This window comes from Rhinolophus sinicus, chromosome 3 (assembly GCF_057876585.1).
Source record: "Rhinolophus sinicus isolate RSI-liver-muscle chromosome 3, RSI-T2T, whole genome shotgun sequence".
Taxonomy (NCBI): Eukaryota; Metazoa; Chordata; class Mammalia; order Chiroptera; family Rhinolophidae; genus Rhinolophus; species Rhinolophus sinicus.
This window is the reverse complement of record NC_142503.1, coordinates 113,548,663-113,568,449: the sequence shown is the minus strand read 5'-3', so window position 1 is coordinate 113,568,449 and position 19,787 is coordinate 113,548,663. Positions and strand designations below refer to the sequence as shown.

Here is a 19,787-nt window from a genome sequence, read left to right as displayed (position 1 = left end):
ACAAAGCTGTTTCAATTATTTCTTTGTTTTTTCATGCCTTTGATGTGTATGGTATCCCAACAAAGAAGGTAAGTATTGATAGTATCTAACATCATGCAAAATAATTTCAACCACAAATAATCAGTCTATTCCCAGTGCACATCTATGCAGATTTTAGAAGTATGTTTTCACATAGTGTTTGTCCATACAGACACAGAAATAGTTGCTGTTATTTCATAGTGTGTGCACACATAGCTTGTGGAATACAGTATTTGTTGTTGTTGTTCTTTGTTTGCTTGTCATTTATATATCAAGCAATGTATTTTACACACAGCAAAATTAATTTTATAAAATGTCCTTTAATTTCATAGACAATATGAAACATACTGCATAAGAAAATTTCAGCTTTGCAGTACAATTTCAAAGTTTATATAAATTGAAATACAGAGGTTAAACACTGGTGTACTGATAGCATTTTTGAACTTTGGATAAAATGTTTGTTAATTCTTGTATATGGTGTAAGAAGGTGATCTAATTTCATGTATCTGTCCAGTTTTCCCAGCACCATTTATTAAATAGACTGTCTTTGCCCCAACGTAAATTCTTGCTTCCATTGTCATAAATTAAATGACCGTATAGGTATGGATTTATTTCTGGCCTGTCTATTCTGTTCTATTGATCTATGTGTCTGTTTTTATGCCAAAACCATGCTTTTTTGATTACTGTAAACTTGTAGTATGATTTTATGTCAGGTAGCGTGATATCTCCCGCTTTGTTCTTATTTCTCAAGATTGTCATGGATATTCGGGGTCTTTTATGGTTCCATATAAATTTTAGAATAATTTTTCTAGTTCTATGAAAAATGTCATTGGTAATTTGATAGGGATTGTATTGAATCTATATATTGCATTAGGTGGTATGGACATTTTAATTATATTAATTCTTCCTATCCATGAGCATGGTATATTAAAGACTTAAATGTAAGACCTGAAACCATAAAACTCCTAGAAGAAAATATAGGAAGTTTATATTTGCAGACACTACCCTTAATGATATTTTTACTGATATATCCCCTCAGGCAAGAGAAGTAAAATAAAAAAAACATGGGATTACATCAAACTAAAACTTTTTTTCACAGCAAAAGAAACTATCAATAAAACAAAAAGACATCCTAATGAATGGGAGAAGATATTTGCCAAAGAACATCTGACAAGGGGTTAATTTCAAATATTTATAAAAAACTCATACAGCTCAACACCACAAAAACAAACAATCTAATTAAAAAATGGGCAGAGAACATGAAAAGACATTTCTCTCAAAATCCCAAATGACAGCAGAAACTCCAATCTGCTTTCATTAAAGCAGATTGGTGCAATCACTATGGAAAACAATACGGAGGTACCTCAGAAAAATGAAAATGGAACTACCTTATGTCCCAGCAATTTCACTCCCGGGTATCTATACAAAGAAATCCAAAACACTAATTCAAAAAAATATATGAACCCATATGTTTATGGCAGCACTATTCACAATAACCAAGATATGGAAACTATTGAAATGCCCATCAATAGACAATTGGATAAAGAAACAGTGGTACATTTATACAATGGAATATTACTTGGCCATAAAAAAGAATGAAATCTTACCATTTGTAACAACATGGATGGACCTAGAGAATTTTATGCTATGTGAAATAAGTCAGACTGTGAAAGACAAATACAATATGATCTCACTTGTATGTGGAATCCAAAGAACAGGATAAATGAGCAGACAAAACAGAAATAAACTCAGAGATATAGAGGGAAAAAAAACTGATGGTTGCTAGATGGGAGGGGGGAGGTGATAGGGGAGAAGGTGAAGGAATTAGAAAGTGCACATTGGTAGTTACAAAATAGTCACAGGCATGTGAAATACAGTTTGAGGAGTATAATCAATAATGCTGTAAAGATTATGTAGGGTGCCAGATGGTCACTGGACTTATTAGGGAGACCAATTCATAGACTGTGTAGATGCCTGAGCACTGTGCTATACACCTGATGCTGAAGTAGAATAATATTGAATGTCAAGTATAATTAAAAACAAACAAAACAAACAAACAAAATATATATATATACATATGTATGTATGTATGTATATATATACATATATACATACATATATATACATATACATACACATACACATATACATATACATATATATATGAGTATATAGTCACGGGATGTGGATACAGGACAGGGAAAATAGTCAATTGTTTTGTAATAGCTATATACGATGTCAGAGGGTTAGTAGATTGGGGGAGAGGGGTTATCACTTTGTGAGGGATGTAAATGTCTAACTATTACATTGTTTTGTACACCTGAAACTAACTAACTAACTAACTAACTAACTAACTAACTAACTAAATAAATAAATAAATAAAACATAAAAGAACAAAAAATGAATATTAGCCAATCTGGAAACCTTACTCCCCATAATATAAAAATGATACTTTGAGATCTAAAATATTTTTTTCACTAAACAAACTATATAAACACTTAAAGTAATTATTAAAAATTCAACTTTAGAATTTATAAAGATTAGTTATAAAAATACATTGGCAGTCACTTTTATAAATGTACCATTCACTACATTACAAAATGGTCTCTAATATAAAATTGGTTTAATAACTAATATTTTAGAATCTGAGAAACCTCACATTAAATCAGTTATAAAATCCTCTTGGAAAACTTTGGTGTGCATCTTTGGAAGGTTTATAAAAAATATTCTAATATCACCTCAAAGGCCTGTAAACATTCCATTCTATTAAAGCACAACAGAATAAGTGATGTATAGTCAACTGCATACCGAATATGGAATAAAAAACCAAAACAAAACAAAAACTATATCTTTGTAGAAAATCACCATTCCCAGAATAACCAAAAAACAAACTTTAAAAGTATCAATTTTTAAACAGTTCTCTTTCCATTGTGATAACAAAAAGTTACAAAATCACCACACTGCTTTCATGTACCTTAGATGCCCTTTCAGACAAGGCCTCAAAAACAATTTAACCCAGTCTGAAAAAACCCTCTCAAATCCAATGACAAACTTATAAATTAATTTAAAAGACTTGACAATAGAACAAGTATATGTAATCAGAACACCTAATTTACATAAGAGGGTGCCAAAAAAAAACTGTATAAACTGTATAAACTGTTTTCCTTTTAAGGAAGGAAAAAAACTGTATTAAAATTGTAATACTCGTTGTATACTGATAACAAAAGGAGAATACAAGTCATATGTATACATTTTTTTTGGCACCCCCGGTATTTAGCTGTGTATTCATGTGTCTTTTATATTTATAATTTAGAATTTATTAGCAGAAATAAAATACACATGCACACAGTTTTAATATATAAATTTTAGGAAATAGTAAGAAATGCAAACCTATAGGGTAATTTGATTTATTTTAAAAATTTCAGTTTACCAAATTTTATCTACCACATTTGGATTATTGACAACAATTGTTATTTAGAAAATTCAAATTGGTGAAAATTCATTTCCTGTTTCTTGAGTATGTTTAATTTTTACAGAGCTTCCAGTAGTGCTGGTAACTTCTTTGAGGTCATTTTCCACTTTATCGTCTGTCACTAGATCTCTTGCATAACATATTTATCTTTGCGTTGCAAAAGCCTAAATAGAAGCTTCATTTTTGACCTTTTAATTTATAAAACTCCACTAAAATGAAAAAAGAAAAAAAAATCCATCCAATTTTTACACAAGTCCACAAAATATTTTCTTTCTTAAGAATCACTTTTATGGGAATAAAGATCATTCAAAGTTTTTAACTCTTCTGTTAGAGTTTTATTTGGATTTTCCAGGACTGCAACTTGATTTTCCAGGCGTTTCACATATTCTTTCTTCTTTCTGCAACATTTTGAGCAGCTTATTTGTTTTTCATCAACGTTATTTCTCTTTTCAATTGGGGGTCTCTGTCTTAGTTTTCTGAGATGTAAGAATCATAGGAGAGAGAAGTCATTGCCAGTTTGTGGCCGTGAAGTTGCTGAAGGAGTGGTTTGGATCTCATATGTCTGCATATCTCCCGATGCAGTTTGTACAACCACCTATTGCTGGGCACAAGTATCTGCTGACCATCAGAAGTCTGTGCATACTGGAGCATTGCTGTACCTTGCTGAGTACTGCCTGAATGTGTCATGGTTAATGTCGAAGTCCCTGGACTCCATCTGTGCCTGGACTGGCCAGATGCAAGGCTCCATTTGGGGTAACGGCAATGCACCCCTCCGGTGCTAGTCTGATAGATGGGAGTTGAAAGAGACATCGAAGTGACAGCAGAAACTCCAGGGTTTTTTCTGTTTCCTTTTCTGTCCCATGCATATTCATTCAGAAGATAGGTCTATCAAAAAAAAATAAAATAAAAATAAAAAAATTCTATAAGATGGGCGCTGTGCTAGGATCTCGTGGGCATCCTGTGAGAAGCCTGTACTATCAGATGAGTCCTGAGATTCCTCACTTTCTGATAAAAATGATACCTGTTGAGCAATATGAGAAATATCACCTCCCTGAACTGTTGAACGTGGTTGAGGTGCTGTCTGTGAAGTGTCACTCCTGTGGGAATCTTCCATAGTCAACTCTATCTTTCTGCCTTGCCACAGGATGGGAAGGAACTTCCACTCCCCGCTCCCGGGTAGATCTGAATTCACTACCTATTTCTCCACCCCTTTACACAACAGGAAGGCGCCTCTCTCTCAAGCGGCTTGCTTGCACTTGTAGTGCTGGGAGAATCAGTGTCACTTAGCCAACTGCTATTTCCTAGGCACTCCGGACCCCCACTGGTGGCAGGATCTACAGCAGACAGGGGCAGGGTGAAATAGTGTTTTGAAAGGAGACTCCACTGGTATCTGATCCATGGAATTAATTTAAACTGACAAAATATTTTTTAAGTGAATTATTCAAGTTGTGCTCAAATTGAAAAAAAAAAAAAATAGGACAAGTAGTTTATGTACGTGCCTCACGCTGAAGAAATAGCTCCCCATTTCCATGTGTGTCACAACAGGGCATTTCAATGGATGAATGGCTTTGAGATCACTTCAAATGCCTTACAGCTTATCCAGAATAAAAATGTGGAAAACAAATATACCCTTGTAGAAATCAGCCCCCAAAAAATCTAGGTGCAAAAACCCATTGCAGGGTATTAAGAAACAAAACAAAACAAAAAATATCAGGGCCACTAGATCAAGCAATGATGCCTCACTCTTCTTAATTATAATTTCAATCATCCTAAGAGTAGGATAAAGCCAGAATTCAGAAAACAGTAAAGGGAAGTAAATAAATGTACTTGATCATTTCTTAATCTTCTCAATTCTGACACATAGTTGAGATAAATGCAATTCTTACTTTTCCACACACATTAACAGGGAAAGTAAGTGATTGTATTTATTTTACCTATGATGAAAAATACAAGAAATATTTAAAACTTCCTAAAGGGAGGTTCTGTTTTGTTATATACCTTATATTAAGTTTTAAATACTATCTTTTCAAATATGTGAAGCTAAATTTATCTGGTTTCCAACATTTCCTGGATATATATTTCAGGTGAAAATATTTTATACTTGACTTACATAATGATTTGAAGCATAATGATATTTATTTTTACTCTCTATCATTACTGAACCTATGCCCAGTTTACACGAATTACTTTTATATAAATCTAGGAAAATCATACTATGGAAAGGAACTGTTTCATTGAGCAATATCATTGATACGTGCCAAAAGCAAGAAAACTATTTTTCTTAACTGCATTATTGCTTCCCCTCCATTCAGTTGAATAATTGAGTTTATGGTGCAATACCTCAATGTCACTTAAGATTACCTCAACTCTGAATCCCCAGAGAACTTTGAGTATGCTAATAGTGAATAGAGCAAGTAAGAAAGAGAGAAGGAAAGGCAATCAAACAAAGAACAAACAAAAAGGAAAAAAAGCTTGTATAGATCATGTAGATAGGAGTGGGAAGGAAAGATAAAACCTATATGATCAAGCTTGGGAAAGAGTGTTTTGTACTAATTTCTCTCGGGTTCCTTTTTCTCCAATTCATTCAACCATCCACTAAAATCTGATTTTTCTCCTCACCCAATTTCTAATTTTATTTTTTTTTAAATGTAATGATTGAGTATGAAATTCCTCAGATATCTCACCCCTTCCTAGAAACTTACTTACATTCACATCGGGTATAAATGCAATTGTGTCCATCTACATTTATTATTTATATCTTTGCTTGCTCATTCAGTATTTTTGTGGCCTCCTGTAGCTTTCAATAGCTCAGCCTCTCAGTCTCAATTAGTCCTTCTTTTAAAACTAGTAATACATGTTTGTGTCTCGTAATAAAAAGTAAATTAAAAAGCGTAAGTCTCAGAATTTCCTTCCCCCAAGATGGAACAAAGTGCATTAAAAAAAAAAAAAAAAAAAAAGATTAAAATGAAATGAAAAATGCCTATACCAACAGTTTCCAAAGCAAAAAAAAAACACAAAAAAAGTGTAAAGTATAATTTATTTAACTTCAAAAGCCAGAGGTGAAAGAAATGAGAAAACTATTTTGGATTGGCACAGAGAACCAGAAAAATTTCATCCCTACATGCATCAACTCCCCAGAATCCACACTGTTGAGATGACTAACTCTGTGAAGTTACAGAACTATGCAAATTTTTCAGCTAAACCAATTACATAGAAGTCTCTATATGTTTGGACTATTGAAATTGGCTGTTGGGGAGACAACAGTGAAGTCAGGAAAGTAGATAGCTTGATTCTCTAAGAAGGAAATTAAATCTTCTTGGTAAAACAATCCAGATATAAGGGTGTGGTATATAACACATAAGTTTGTGGCATACACTCATGTGTAAAAAAATTAACCTATTAAGAGAGACATAAGATTCCAGATATTGGTACAAAGCCAGAACACATTTTTCACTAGATAAATTTCTCCTACCTTACCTTGTCCTTTAGCTACAGAAATGTCAGAGAACACAAAATTCCTGGCTCTCCCTGTATTTGAGAGGGAAATCAAACTGGTATGAGATATAAATAGAAAGAGAATCAAACATTATGAAAAATTATATATGGACAGAAATACCTAAGCACAGACAAGATGAAAAGATATAAAGTAGAAAATATTTAAAATACTACAGCATGAGAGAAAAGAAGACAGAAACAAAAGATATATATGGCAAAAAAAAACCCCACCATAACAGGAAAAGTTAAAGAACCCAAGAAAATGCTATAGATCAACGTAATAAAATAAAAATAAAATTTAAAACTTAAGAAAACATATTGAGGACCAACAAAAACACAGAAAACTAAATTCAATAAATTCATAAATTAATAAAACAGCAAGGATTAGTACAATAGTACAGAAAATTAAAATTAAATTAGTGTAAAAGGGCTTTAAAAACTATAGTGAATACCAATGTAAAATGATAAAATTATTTAGCAGTTATACATAAAGATATATATATATGTGTGTGTGTGTATATATATATATATATATATATATATATATATATATATATATACCGTGTTTCTCCAAAAATAAGACCTAGCCAGACTATCAGCTCTAATGTGTCTTTTGGAGCAAAAATTAATATAAGACCCCGTCTTATTTTACTATAAGACGGGGTCTTATATAATATATTTTACTATAAGACCAGGTCTAATATAATATAATATAATATATATATATATATATATTATATAATATATATATATATATATATATATATATATATATATATATATAATATAATGCGTCCAAAAGACACGTTAGAGCTGAGTGTCTTGTTAGATCTTATTTTCGGGGAAACATGGTATATATATGTATATATATGAGTATATGAGGTCGGACAATTAAGTTGGTGAACTTGTTGCAACGATGTTAACTTTTTTTTGATATCAGAAGGATTATTCATTATGAATTTGTACCAACTGGACAAACAATTAACCAAGTTTACTATTTGGAAATGCTGTAAGGCTGCTTGAAAAAGTTAGACGACCTGAACTTTTCACCAACAATTCATGGCTCTTGCATCACGACAATGCGCCAGCTCACAAGGCACTGTCTGTGAGGGAATTTTAGCCAGTAAACTAATCACTGTATTGAAACACCCTCCCTACTCACCTGATCTGGCCCCCAAGATAAAGGAAATATTGAAAGGAAGACATTTTGATGACATTCAGAACATGAAGGATAACATGACAGCTCTGATGGCCATTCCAGTAAAAAGTTCCAAAATTGCTTTGAAGGGTGGACTAGGCATTGGTGCATAGCTTCCCAAGGGGAGTACTTTAAAGGTGACCATGGTGATATTCAGCAATGAAGTATGTAGGAGTTTTTCTAGGATGAGTTCACTGACTTAGTTGTCAGACCTCCGTGTGTGTGTGTGTGTGTGTGTGTGTGTGTGTGTGTGTGTGTGTATGACGAAGAAAATTCAACATAAGATATAATCCATATTTCTGAAGCAGAGAAGTCAACAGGTGGTAAAAAGATTCATTCAACAATATACTCTAAGGAATTTCCATTATATTGGGAACATTAAAAAATGAACTTTTGATGATATGAAGTGCCCTGCTTCAAGGAGATTTGATACAGAATGTTCAGTACATGATATATTGTACTTAGGTTATTGTTCCTCAACTATAAAGGAATCAGTGAGCAAAACAGAAAAAAAGTCCTGTATTGCCCAGAGATTTAATTCTTTTGGAAACATGGCATAAAACACGCAAAATCAGTGACAAAATTAGTTCTACATGATTTGATCAAGGTATTTTTTATGTTCTTCAAACTTCTCCGTATTTCTAACATTTCGGGGGGGGGGGGGAAGGGGAGAAATCCGTAAGCTGTCATTCACTTTTAATACTGAGTTATCAACCAATCTTTTATTTCTCCCAAGACTATCTTTCTATTTACTGTAAATATGCTGGAGGAAGTTATTAAATATTTGCATTGAATTCCCAAAATCCTATAGGGAGAATAGAATAACACTTCAAAAACTGTATACTTTTAAAAAAATACAAGAATAAATTTTAGAATAAAGTGATTATCTGGCTTTAGGTATAGTAGAGAGGCAATTTCTGCATGTGGAATGTGGAGTCAGACAGTTTCTGGTTCAAGTCCAGTCTGAGTTGTTGAATATTTGGATGACCTTGAGAAATTCACTTCAACATCCCATACTTTGGTTTCTCTAACTACACAATTTGGATAATAAAATCTACCTAATAAGATTAATATGATATAAAGCATGCACAGGGCTTTACATTCTTTCTATTGTTAATATAACCACAGAATACAAGTTGCTTCTTAATGCTATTTTCCTTTCCCATTTACCCTTCTTTTGTTTTATAAGTCAAGAACACATCTGGAAAATGATTTAAACCACAGTGGTGCTCAATACTGCATACACATTAGAATCATTAGGGATGCTTTTTAAAAATACAGATGCGTGAATCCCATCACTAGGGATTCTTACATAATTGGTCTCCAAAGGGACTGAAGCCTCAAATTTTATTTTAATCTCCCTGGTGACTCTTATTTGCAGCCAAGTTTGAGACCCACTTATTTAGAAACAATTTAAATGTTATTGTCTCACTAGGTTATTTTCAATTCCTGTAAATCCTGTCATTTGCATGTTATTGAGTTGTGTTTGCCCTATTAAAACATCCACTATGAATCAAATGCAAATTCTTGTCAGCCTCACCTTCTAAGAATTTCTCAAGCTCATCTACTCACTTTCCCTCATTTTGGCCATTTGGCCTTCATCGTCTTCCACCTGGGTTATTAAATAGTTTCCCTACTGCTATCTCTCTTTCCATGATGGCTCTTCTCAAATTTCTTTTTCAGGCCAGCAGTAGATTCTTACTATTCTACTAAATGTTTTCAATGCTTATAGCTCTGCGCCTTGTCCTTCAATGTCCTCCACCACTTTCTCCTGCTTGACAATAAAACATTATCTCTTACCATTGACGCTACACAATCTGTGTTCAAGTACCATCAAATTGTCGTGTCATAACACTACATGAAATATAGTATATCTTTGCTTATGCCCATGCTGTTTCTTGTCCTTGAAATGTACTTTCTTTCTTTTCTGGGATCCTCCTTCTAGATTTATCTCAGAAATCCAATCCTCCTGAAAAACCCTTAAGCTCCTTGTTCCAGGAAAAGAATACCTCCCCTATGCTCATGAAGCTCACATTGCATGAACCACTCTATTAAAATTATTCTATTAGACTTTAAGTTCCTTAATGAAGCTATAGTGTATATCCTATTTTTTGTCCCTAAAGTTAGCATCTTACCTGTGGCGATCAATATATATGAATTAATTAAATTGGTCCAAGGTTCAAAAAAATATAGTAGCAGTAGAGACTTTGTGCTTTCTAGAATAGAAAAATCCTTTATTGTCAACGGCAATTAAGAACACTTTTACTGAGCTTTTAATCATCTTTTAGTCATACTTATAGCTAAAAATAACTTTAGGATTACCACATGCAGTGATGGAAACATTGTACTCTGCATTTTATGGGGTCATGATTTGTGTCTTGGAATAAATGGAGTATATAAATGGGATCCCGACCCCTCAAATTGTGCAGGTCATCCATGGTGGTCTAGGCTAACTCTAATCAAATATGCTAACATATTGAAGCAGTAACTTTCAAAACTTGTGGAATTTCATTATGCTTATAAGTTAATCGGAAAATATTCATCTCAAATTGAGCCATTTTTGCAAAATTAGTGGAATTGAAAGTATCATTTAAAAAATACATTTCTCAAATTGTTTTTAAATAATGGTATTTCACCAAGGAGACCTCGTTTAACAACTCACCACTTTAAAAAAAATTTTAAAAAGTGGATCTTTTCTGTTCAAAATATTTTTGTTTAATTATTTTAATCGTGAGAAATAAATTTGTAAAATGACAAATTATCAGAAAGCAGAAATTTAAAATGAGCAGACTTTTATTTTTAAGATTTAAATAGTCAACTAGAAAAACTAGTTCTGAGACCATTCTTTCATAATTGATTTTACTGTTATGACAGATGTATACATTCTGTTCATTTTTTTTCTTAAAAAGATCTTTTGACTTTGCCCTACCCAGCAGCCTTCTGCCCCACCCATAGCTTGAGTTTACCTCATATAATGAGTAGCAAAGTATCACAAGGAAGAGAGTCTTAGAAGTATTCTAAGATTGTGAACTTAATAGGATCTTCTCAGAAATGGCAAATTAACAGATTTTAAGATCTGGAGGCTATTTTCTAGACCTTGTTAAGATGATACTTAATCCTCAACTTCAGTCTGGTACATTTTTAAGCAACAGAAACAATCTGAGATCCCACACAGATGCCAAGCCTAAAATATGGCTTGGATAGTTCCGTTTAATGACCTGTTGTCAACAGTCACCTTGTTCAGGGAGATGATGCATTCTTAACACTGAAGCCCCATAATTACCTGGAACAATCCCAAATGCTGCTACAATTTTTTCAGGCTATAAAAATGTTGTCAATGCTGGGTCTGATTAGTCGACAGTTTTGTGACATCTTCTAAGGTTATAAAATGGGGGATTTATTTTGATAGTAGAATCAGATATTTTGCTTCTTGTGTATACAAGAAAGTATTGTAAATACAACTGCCAATTTTCTTAGAATCCACTTTTAAATTCAACAACCGAGTCTGAACAGTCAGTTTTAAAGCATCATGGTTATGACAAGGTTCTGTTTTTTTTTTTTTTAGTTAGGATACATAGTACTTTCTGTTCCCAAATTACCACAAAGATATCAATAGAGACTAATTTAATTTTGGACTTCAGTTCATCCAACAACCAAGCACATTTAAGAAACCACTTTGTCATTTCACTAGCTTTCTTCTCAAGTTTCATCATTATCTTGGTGAATCTTAGAATTTCCACTACATTTGTAGACCAGAAGAACAGTAAAAGTGGAGCTACCTCAGTGCAAGTACACTTATGACTAAGATATTGAGTGAGGAAAGACCACTGGAATCTGTATTTGACTCATGAGCTATTCTAATGGAATAATTTGATATCTGAACTAAATATAGGCATGAAACTTTTATTACATGGAATAGAGTGAAATAAAATTATGTATGTACCAAATAGAAATAATCAAGTAAATCATGATGCATTCCTATTACAAAATATATTTTCATAAACATGTTTTTTATCAAGATAAAAAATATTTAAAACAATGTTAAATGCCTTTCATATAGCACTAAGTATAAAAGAGAACACAAAATTATATATAATAAATTATCTAAAATATGTAATAATATATGCATAAAATAGAAAAATAACACGAAATGTTATAGAATGACTATCTTTATCAGGGAATTATGAATGATTTATTCTGCCTTTACCTGGAATTGCTCTGCATTTTTTGTTGTTGTTGCTATAAATCACTTTTATAATAAAGAAAAAAAATAATTCAGATCACATTAGATAATGCAAACAGAAATAAACTCAAATTTTTATGTTTTAAATTATTTCATGGTGTATTTAGGTTGAAAGGAGAGATTAAATATATGAATAATATAAGTAAATAATACATTGAAAAATATTAACTCATTTAATCCTCATAACAACCTTACTGAGGCAGGTTCTATTCCATACCTGTTTTATAGATGGGGAAACTAAGGCATGGGACACAACATAACTAAGTAACCTATCCAAAGACACACATTCTTGGTGATGGAGCTGGGATTCTAGAGTATATGCTATTAACTAGCATGTTATACTCCCATTTATAATGACTATATAAATTTTATCTGTTTTTTAATATTGGTTGCTTGTCATTTGTTGAATATAAAGTAGGCTTTGTTCAAAAGCCAAATTAGCATTTATAAAATCAACAACCAAGAATAAAATCATTGTTAGTTTCATTTATAGTATCCAAATCTAATAAGCCATTTGTTTTAATAAACTTGATGCCTCTCAAGGAGCACTTTCTCAAAATGTATGACCATGTCATTTGGCCTTGAAATATTTACAGGCCTATTTAATTTTTCAGATGTCTTTCAAATGTTGTAGAATATTAATTACTATAGCCAGCATTTTGTAGAGTCTATGAAAATAATTTCTGTTATATTGGCCTCATAAGCATTTTTTGAATGAAGACACATTTTTTAGAAAGACTGCTGAGCTTGAGTTGTAAATAATAAGTCCTTTATTTCTTTGTTGTTGTTGTTTTTTTTTCATAGTTGATTCAGTTTAATCACTTGGCGTGGATAACTACATGGTGAAATGTACCTCTCTGTGCATATTACTAAGCATTATTGTTGGGGACATATTTGGATTTGTTACTTTGCAGCTGCCAGATATGCCTTATTACATACTGCTTAAACATGAATTTCCAAGAACATGAATAAACAGAGTTTTTGATTACAATAGCTATCAGTCTCACAAGGAAGTGGGTTGTAATTTAGCAAGTTTTCAATTGAAAATGTAAAGAAACTATGCTAACTAAGACCCATGCAAGAGCAGATGTTCTCCTGCTTGGTTTTCAAAAAAAGTTTACATAATTTGAGTGATGTACAGTTTTCAATAAACATATTTCCATAAACATAGATTATTTTCATTCTTGACAGCAAACATTTACTATGCCTTGATATGTGCTGCAAATTCTGCCAGATATTATTCTGCAAATATACAGTCCTTGTCCTCAAAATGCATATGGGACAGGATAAATTAGGGGAAAAAATAAAATGGCTGGATAGCTGGATGAATAGGTAGGAAAATGAATAATAGCTAGATAAACAGATAGATGGCATAGGAATTTGGAGTCTGAAATCTTAAGTGAATACTCTCTTGACAAAGGTAACTTTCTTAATTTTGTAAATTTGGTAATTGCACATCTGTAAAATTAAGCTAAATGGGAATAAAATAACATACGTAAAGCATGCCACAATAAATAATAATAATGGTAGATATCATTATTGTACAAGGAGAAGGGCAATAGATTTGGGATCCACTGTTGTGTTCATTGAGCCTTAGTTAATTACTGGCCTTTTATGGGTTTATAATAAATATGGGTTTTTAGAAGAAAGGTAACATAAAACAATTGCTTCAAGAAATAAAGAGCATTGATAAGGGCAAAAGCTTTAAGGAAGAGTTTTCCCAACAGGACTTAACTTGTGTACATACACAAACATTTTAGGAATTATATAATTATAGAGAGAGTGAAAAGCCAATCCAGGAAAAGCCAATTTTGGAAGCAGACATGTAAAGGTTGAAATTGTAACTACTGAATATATAAGCTTGTTTGTATAGAAAATGCATACATAAATCAAATTTGAGAAATAGCTAGAGTGATCAAATTATGAAGATTTTTATAAATTAAGAATCCTCCAAGTTCATCCATGTCATTGTTAAATGGCAGGATTTCATTCATTTTTGGCTGAATTTTATTCTGTTGTGTATGTACACCATATTTTCTTTATCCATTTATCCATTGATGGACACTTAGGTTGTTTTCTTTTCCTAGTTACTGTGAATAATGACACAATAAACATGGAAGTGTAGATGTTTCTTTGAGATGCTGATTTCACTTCCTTCATAAATATTCTCAAAAGTGGAAATATTGGATCATATGGTAATTCTATTTTTAATTTTTTGAGGAAACCCCATACTGTTTCAACAATAGCTATATTTATTTACATTTCAACCAACAGATTACAAAGGTTCCCTTTTCTCCACACCCTCCTCAACAATTGTTATCTCTTTTCTTTTTCATTATAACCATCCTAAAAGGTGATATCTCATAGTGGTTTTGATTAGTCCCTGATGATTAGTGGCATTGAGCACCTTTTCATGTACCAGTTGGCCATTTATATGTCTTCTTTAGAGACATGTCTATTCTGGTCCTTTGCCTTTTTTTTAGTCAGTTTATTTGTTTTTTTTTTTGTTTGTTTGTTTGTTTGCTACTGAGTTGTATGAGTTTCTTATATATTTTAGATATTTACTCCTTTTCAGATATATGTTTTGCAAATATTTTCTCTCATTATATAAACCTTCATTTTGTTGATTATTTCCTTTGTTGTACAAAAGCTTTAAAGCTTTTTAGTTTATAGATGAACTTAGAGAGAATTATGCTAAGTGAAATAAGTCAGGCACAGAAAAATAAATGCTGTATGATATTACTTACATGTGGAATCTAAAAAAAAACCAACCAAACAAACAAACAAAAATAGTTTGAACTAATACCAACTGAATAAAATGATAGTTACCAGGGGTTGGGGTTGGGAAAAATAGATATTGGTCCAAGAATACAAATTTTTATTTACAACACAAGTAAGTTTTGAGGAACTAATGTACAACATGAATGACTATAGTTAATAATACTGTTGTGTATATTTGAAATTTGTTAACACAGTAGATCTTAAAAGTTCTCATCTAAAAAATTTTTTTAAAGATAATTTTATGAGATGATTGATATGTCAATTAACTTATTATAATAATTTCACAATGTAAAGATATATCAAATCACCACATTGTATACCTTAAATATATACAATCTTATTTGTCAATTATACCTTAATAAAAAGAAGTTAATATAAAAAAGAAAATCATACTGTGTACCAAAAATAAGAAGACATTAAAGTTCTGTGAATGGGAGGATAATGTGTATAAAACAGTATTTGAGAAATACAGAATAAGTGAACAGAAAAAATAGAATCCATGAGAAAATACTAAAGCAAAAGGAAAGAAATAACTAACCTAAACATGCAGAGAACAGCTGTAACTTTATAAGTCACTCATTTTGTGTCAATCATAATGCAATTGTTAAAAATGTCACTTTCTCATGGGACAGAGAAGCAGTTTAAACATTGGAGGGAATTCTTAGTGAAATTTAAAAGACATTTTTTTCAAAATATAGCTAAAAATTAGAAGTTAGGATAATATGAAATGAAAACAAAAATGGCAAGGTAAATGGGGAAGAATCAAAGTAAGAACTACAAAAAACTATAATTCACTAGAATAATTAAAACAGCATTAAATTCAATATATTAAATAGCTGATTAATAAAATGACATAAATATGATAAGTGCTCACAGAATTAGGAAAAGCAAACAGAGATGAAAACAATGAATAAAGATTTTCACTAAGGACAGAGAAGAATGAACTAAAATGAGAAATAGTTATATATTGTAAGATTCTAAAAAAAAATTAAAAAGAAAAAGAAAAGAAACAATAACCAAGACTTAGGAACAAAAGTTACTAAAATTAACATTTATAGAGCTAATAATACGCAGGAAATAATGCAAGTAATTGAAGAGATGTGTGATTTAAAAATTGAAGAAAAATTTAAAAGTCGGGAATAAAAAATTATACAGTTAAATAAATAAAGAGGTTTTATTGAATAAAATCAAGGTTTTATTGGATAAAAGCCCCATGCATTCTCTCTCTATTGTCTGCTTTCATGTTACAATGCTAGATTGGAATAGTTGTACAAGGACCATCTGATCCATAAAGCCTTAAAGATTTTCTATCTAGCCCTTTAAAGAAAATGTTTGTAATCTCTGATGTGTACCAAACCATGCCTGATAAATAGTGGCTGCTTATCATTAGTATTACTTATTCTTTTTTTTTTTTTTTTGAAAACATAGTATTATTTTACTAATTTAACTAAAAATTTCAAGAGTGAATCAAGACATTATTTTCCCATGAAAAAGTATTTCCATTTTAAGTTTGGGGAAACAGCAGGATTGTCTTGCTACACGATAAGTGATTCTTACAGTTATAGCCATTAGAAATTACCCCATCATTCCTGAGTGGGTAATTATTACTTAAAATAACTCTTTCAGAGTGATTATTATGAAATGCACCTATCTTCTGTTGGCCTACTGCTTTATTTATTTCATGTTAAAAGATATTTAGAAACTTTTCTGTCATTAATGGACAAATTCCATTTCACAGATACATCCATTAGTTGCCAAGAATAATTCTGATCTGATAAAAGGATTTTAAATCTGATTTAAGACCACTAATTTACATATTAAGTGCTTATGATGGTACATTGTTAAAGACCTTACATCTCCAGGTATCACTTATTCTTATTTGAAGTATTTTTCAACTGTGTCCAGCTCATTTAAAATATATAACAGCATCACAAATAAATGAGGAAGAAATAAATACTTCAATAAAGTCATGAAGAAAATGCAGTGCTTTATAAAATTTAGAAATTTACTATTTGCAACACATCATAATGATGGTGAAAGTTTATATTAGTGAAAACATTTTTTAAAGCAACTGGAGAGTGGACAATAAGAAATGATTATCCTTTCGACAAAGAAATGTCAATTTCTGAAATCTACATTATAATTTTGGAAATAAGAGAAACAAAGATTTACTCTAATTGTGAACATTTTTAAACAATGGAAGACAGCAATGTAGAAGGAGCTCATTTATTACACAGAGTATTATGAACACATTTAATACTTTAGATTTTTAATAAAAATACTCAATATGTTATCTATCCCATTTATTCAGTCATCCACTCACCCTTACCCCAAAAATAAATATTTATTGAGCATCTTCTTTGTCTAGGCACAGTGTAAATAGGAAGTATAATGTATAATGGTAAACAAACACTGTATCTGCCTTCTTGTAGCTTATAATCTATCTATCAAAAAAGAAACAATCATCAATCAAATAGTCATGCAAATGTAAAAACATGCTAAGGAATGTGAATAAAAAGTGCTAAGAAATATAGCATTTAATAATGAACATATTTATTGTTCTGCTATTGAACTAAGGGAATAGTAAGAGGGGGACAGGAAAAGAGCACAAGTTAACTTATTTACATCTGTCACTAGGGATAAAGTGCACCTCCTGAGGCATGTTCTTTGTAGCCCTGTGAAGAAAATTAATCTGGCCATGATAGATAGTATAGAAGAGACCAGAGGGAAAAGATTGGTAAGAAAAAACATTTATGAACTGTGAGTTGATAAATGTCTGAAAGAATATCACACTATAAAACGAAACGAATGTATGAAGGACACATGGAGGAAAGCTCAAGCGAATCTGAAGACTGATTAGCGGTTAAGATAAAAGTAAAATGAGTCAAGGATTCTAGGAAAGTTGGTACCTAGGTTTAATAAGGCTGTCACTGACAAAAAAAAAAAAAAAAAAAAAAAAAAAAAAGCAAGCATGAAAAGAAACTGGTTTTCGAAGACAGAATGAGTTTTATTTTAGATATATTGAATTTGGGATGATGCGATCAATCAAACAGCCAAACAATATTTACTTAATGCTTACTAAAGTCTTAAGGAAAAAATGACTTTTTACATGAAATAAGCAAAACCATTATAATTCTGTTTTCAAGAACCAGAAAATGGTCTATTTCTTATTAGAAAGTTGATCTCATAAAATACATGGCATATATTATTTACTAACAAAATGTTTAAATAAAAACATTTAATTTACCCAATTACCTTACTTTTGCTTCAGCTATTAGTTGTAACTATGACAACTCCATGCAAAAAGACATATGTAATATATAAATACATAATGTAGAAAGCGAACCCATAGAAGTGTACATATATAGAGAATAATATGCTTGTGTCTTATTTGTTAAAACAGAATTTTAAAAATTCTATTCTAGAACCTTTGTAATAGACTTTCCCCATATCTAATGATATTATGATCTTGATACCCGATCATATGACAGAGCTTTGATAGATGAAAATTCTGTGCAGCCAGTTTCTTATGACATAATGAACATTAAATTCTCTTTCTGTGGAGCAAGAGAGTAACACCGAAACTGCAGAGAACGCTCAATGATCTTCTATATCAGGCCTATGTGTAATTTATTATTGAGGTTTTGTATGATTTAGAAAACCTTCCTTATGGAATAGAGGGTTATGCAAAATTAACATATCAATATATTTATTAATCTAAAAGGATACTCAATTATCTTGAGGATCAAAGAAGAGTTTGTACTCTAAAGCAGCATTAGGTAAACATTTGGGGGGGCATTTTTGCTCACGTATAGACTAATTCATTACAAATAAAATATAGAGTTCAGCTCTGTGTGTTTTGAAAGATGCCTGCAGTCATGTGGCCACCATCACAATCAAGATACAGATCGTTTCATAACCCCCCAAAAATTCCCTCATGCTCTTCTCTTATTAAACCCACTACCACATCCAGCCCCTAGCAAGCACAGATTTGATTTTTTTTTCCCCTATTGCTTTTCATTTTCCAGAATATTATATAAATTAACTCATTATGTAGCATGTTGAGTCTGGCTCCTCTCACTAAAGTGCTCAAATGCATTGGACGTTAGGGAAATGCAAACTATATCTCACTACTATACATACCACAGTAGATAAAATAAAAAAAAAATTATAGAAAATATCAGTTTTCAGGGAGGATATGGTGTAACCACAACCCTAACCACCCACAGGAGGGAGGATAAACTTACAAAATTGCTTCGGAAATCTATTCAGTAGTGTCCAATACTTGGTTGTGAGATTATGTACCATCTGGCTTGGCAGTTCCATCATTAGCTAAATGCCCCATAGAAATGCATATGCTTGTTCAGCAAAAGGCATATACTAGAATTTTATAGCCCTATGTGTAATAGTACAAGTAATAAATTATAAGTGTCTGTCAACAATAGAATTGATAAATTAGTTGTATTTTCAGGGATAAATTTTACAAACATAATATGTTGAGAGAATGTAGACAGGCATAAAAGAATACACAACTTCCAGCTTCTCCTTAGAATAGCGGTTATTGAGTGGGGTTAATGTAG

The 19,787-nt window shown here is 31.6% G+C and overlaps 1 pseudogene; it reads right to left on the bottom strand.

Annotated features, from left to right (window-relative positions):
* Positions 1 to 3,764: 3,764 nt before the first annotated feature.
* LOC109458477 (cyclic AMP-dependent transcription factor ATF-1-like) lies at positions 3,765 to 4,604 on the bottom strand (annotated as a pseudogene).
* Between the last annotated feature and the right edge of the window lie 15,183 nt (positions 4,605 to 19,787).